Below are 4,372 nucleotides of genomic sequence, written 5' to 3'. Positions count from 1 at the left end.
TATAATTTCAGGACCATGCGCATTGTAATTACTTGGGGTGCTTATTAAAAATTCAGATTTCTAGTGTCTTTTCCAAGGCCTGCTAACTCAGAGCCTTTGATACTGGCTTCCTAGATTCAAAATCTCTAATAACTATGCATGATTTTTACGTAGACATTGGCAGCTATTTCATTTTATTTTATTTTTAATTTTTTAGGCGAAGCAACTCTTGTTGACCTCACCGATTGCAAAGACCTTGTCAGCTTACCCTCCCTTATTTTTTAAATTTTTACGCCTTCAGCACCTGGTCTTCCTAGGTAGTCTTCCCATCCAAGTGCTAACCAGGCCCGACCCTGCTTAGCTCCTGAGATCAGATGGGATCGGGCTTGTTCAGGGTGGCATGACAGTAGACTTTACAGCTGTTTTAGTGATGAATGAATAAATGATTACAGTTTTAAACTGTTCCCTTTCTTCATCTTAATATGGCTTGCAAACACTTGCCCCTACTACATTTCATAAATAATGTAATTCCTACACCATTATCTTGTGTTTTCATTGCTCTCTACTGTATATAACTAAGGTCCATATGATTATTTTATATTTGTTTTCCATACCCATAAAGATGCACAGAGACTTCAGTTCATTTTGGGGCGATGAGCCAATGTAATGTGTGAACTTTCTATCCTATCCTTTGCAGTTCGGGAAGTTTCTTCTTGATTTGTCTTAATCTGTGGTGAGTGATGACTTCCAGTGTAAATTTTGGCAGCTTTTTGAGCTATGTAAGGTATCTAGGTATCTTGAGCACCCCTTGAGGAACTTGGTAGATTTACTCAGTGCGTATAGCGAGCCTTCACTCTCTTGAGCCAAACCTCTGGTGGCCAGCTTACTAGAATGTGAAAATGGAGAAGCCTTCCTCGAGAGTGGTAGTCTGTAATTGTCTTTCATCTCCTGCTCACCATTCCAAATATGACAGTAAGAACTGGGAGTTTCCAAGTAAAGAAGGTGGCATTTTGTGTTTCAGATGCCTTGATTTTTGTCATACTCAGTTTCTTGTGAGCTGATCCCTTTTATGCTGTCTAGAGGTTGACATCAAAATGGCAACTAATTAAAAGTAGAAAATTTATCTTTTGAACATAAATACGTTTTCAGAGATGAGAGAGGTAGATGCCCTAGATTTATTTTGAAGTAATTTACTTTTAACTCTTTGGCCAAATCTAGCATCATAGTGAGTTACTAGTAAATAAAGCGCACAGATATTTCTTTATGAAAATGCATTTTAATTTTCTTTCTGGCTCTGACAAAGTAGAGTGTGTCCTTATCCTCACGGAGTTTTTCCCATGGACTAATATGGATCTAAATATTAACTCACAAAGCATCTAGAGGTCTTTGGAAGAATATGTATAGGTCAAGACCTTAGATGCCAGAACTCAGTGCTACCTAAGTTATAGCATCATAGAAAAACTTTAATTTAAAAAAGTCCTCCTCCAAATGGCTGTTAGGTTTTTCTGCCTGTCAGGGCTCGCTGTCTTGACTGCCAGTAAATATGGCCTGTGTGGAGCAGGCTTTCCCTGACTCAGCCTAAGTGTCGCTAACACAGAAGGGTACAAGGCAGGATCCACACACTGCAGATAGAGCAGTCTCCCCTGCTGTGGCTTAAGTGACATTGCATTGAAGGTAAATGGTGCTGCCCATTGCCAGTCACTCTTGAGAATAGCAGTACAACCCTGACATATATCATGTTTAAGTTAAAACAAAATTTTATATGGAAAGATTCAAGCAATCATGCCTTGGGCCAAGAAAAGCAATGTATTGGGCAATAGATGGTTCCTTCTGCTAATGGCAGTGGGGGCTAGCATTCTAAGAACAGCTATGAGTGGAATTGTTCCTTTCTGCACAAATCATAAAAGGTGGGTAAGAGGAGGGTGCTCACATTTAGAATTTAGTGACATCCTGGGCACTAGAGGAGCTTTTCATCTTCCATTGTTTGCCATCATTTTTGCAACAACCATTTGGTATCGCTGTTCAGATTCCACTGATGTCAAAACTGAGACTCTGAGTTGTTAAGTTGCCAAAGGTCACTTAGGTTGTAAGTGGCAGATCTGGCATTTGAATCCAGACAGGACTGGTGACACAAAGACACCTCACAGTACTACACTGTCCGTTTGGACAAACTTGAAAATGTATCAAAATACTCTTTGCAGCCTTCTGCATATTGGTCATCTTTGTTTATTTCTTTGGCAAGAATCATATTAGAATCTGCATAATCAGTAAATGTATGTACATTTGTAGGAAATAAAGTTTAGCAGAACTCTTATTCTGTGAATAGTGGGAAGACTCTGGTCTTTATATTTAGAAAGCCCTGGGAACTGTGCCCTTGGGCAAGTTACAGTCTGCACATCAATTTTCTCTTCTTTAAAATGGCAACAACAGCAACCTTTTATGATTGTGGGATGAATTAGAAATAATTGTAAAGTGCCTAGTACAGTGCCTGGCATGCAGTAGGAGTAAAAAAAATGGGAACAGATGTTGCTTTTGACATGCATGAGAATGCTGTGCTTATTATGGACAATGACTGTTGACCTTCTAAAAGTCTGTATTTACTCCTGTGATATCACACTGTAGATATTCAGATAAGCACATCAACTGGATATGTAATGACAGTTCAAGTATCCTTTACCTGTATACTAAGTCGGTCAGAATTTTAATATAACCATTTAGTTAGCTATGTATATATTTTTTTCCTATAGAAAAGTATATAATTTCATAATATTGCTAAATTCTACTCAGTTTCATTCAGAAATTGCTTTCACTAAAAGTTTTTGAACATTTGAAACATGTACAAAATAACTTTTGTATGAAGGGAAATCCATACCCATTAGCCAGATTTATCTGATCATTTAGGTTTTGCCACATTTATTTTTCCTTCCTTTTTAAAAAGTCTTGGCAGAATGTTCAGGAAAAATCTAAGACATCGTGGTATTCACTTTTCTGTCCTTAAAAATGAATCTAAATATGGACATTTCCTTGCATAGCATGATGGTATTACAGTACACCTAACAGAACTAGCAGTGGCTCCTTGATATCATCTCCTCCCAGTCTATAATCAGAAGTGGGGAAATACTGCCATAATAGAAATTTTCTAGAGGTTCCTTTTAGCTTAATCCCTTTAGCCTTTTTTTCCCATCCAGAGCAGACCCTTTTCCTCTTAGGCCCCTTTTCATGCCATTGGTTTGTGTGGAAACTAGGTCCTTGGTCTTGAAGATTGTTCCACAGTCTGGATTTATCTCTTTGTTTTCTTATTTCATCACTTCATACCTCCATTTCTCTTATTCTTAGAAGTGCATGTTAGCTCTAGACTAGAAGCTTAATTATATAGAGATTCAAAATTTTTTTGGCCAAATACATTCAAAGGTGGTACTGAGTGTTTCACAAAGAGGCCACAATTTCTGGTTGTCCTACTTTTAGTGATGCTGAAATGGAGCAGTTCCAGGTGCCAACAGCCTTCCATTGAGGAGGATTTTCTGGTATTATTAGGGGTTACAGAATGGTTCATTTCTAATTGTCATTTCTCCCCACCACTTTTAAAAAGCTTTATTGAGTTACAGTTAACAAACAATACATTACACATAGGTACATCTGTGAAACCATCACCACAGCCAAGAGAATGAACATATTCATCACCTTTGAACATTTCGGCATGCCCCTCTGTAATCCTTCACATGGCCTCTGTCCTGCCCCCACTCTGACAACCACAGATCTACTTTCTGTCATTGTAATTTGTACTTCTCGTGGTTTTCTCTAATACTCATCTTCACAAAGTGAGAGAAGTTGTTCACAAATAATAATCTTAGAAAAATTGTTAAAGATTATTACAATTCTAAAAGTTAAAATAAAAGCGTCTAATTTGTCACAGGTGAAAAACACATTGAGCTTTCTGTTCACCGTGTAATGTGTGATTGGCGTAGCAAACCACAGAGAAATTAAGTGGTTCCAGCTCCTAACACTCGGAGCATTGGCGTTTCCTACTGAAGTTGCTTGTCTAACATTCCTCTTCCTCCATACAGCCTTTACAGATCCACAGGATCTGAAAGATAACAGGACAGGGATGTATTCATTTCTCTTTATTGCGTTAACTACCAGGGCTTGGCTGCTTGCATTACAATGAAATATATGGGATAATTGCTGGCATGAATACAAAGCATTCTTCCTCTTTATTGAAACTTTAAGCAGAGTAAATTGTTCTTGCCCTTCCAGTTCTTGAATTTCAATTCATTTTTAGCTCACTACCTCATGAAGAGCGGACTAACGTGTGTCTTCTTTCTTCATTTGGCACTTGTGTGAACAGTGAAGATCCCTGATTGACGAGGAGCCGTGACTTTCAGGCACCCCACCT

The 4,372-nt window shown here is 38.2% G+C and overlaps 1 pseudogene; it reads right to left on the bottom strand.

Moving 5' to 3' along the window:
- Positions 1 to 271: 271 nt before the first annotated feature.
- Positions 272 to 391, bottom strand: LOC111740290 (annotated as a pseudogene).
- Positions 392 to 4,372: the final 3,981 nt, after the last annotated feature.

Source organism: Pteropus vampyrus, unplaced genomic scaffold, assembly GCF_000151845.1.
Source record: "Pteropus vampyrus isolate Shadow unplaced genomic scaffold, Pvam_2.0 Scaffold60, whole genome shotgun sequence".
In the NCBI taxonomy this organism is placed as follows: Eukaryota; Metazoa; Chordata; class Mammalia; order Chiroptera; family Pteropodidae; genus Pteropus; species Pteropus vampyrus.
The sequence above is the reverse complement of the archived record's forward strand: the minus strand, read 5'-3'. Positions and strand labels throughout refer to the sequence as shown.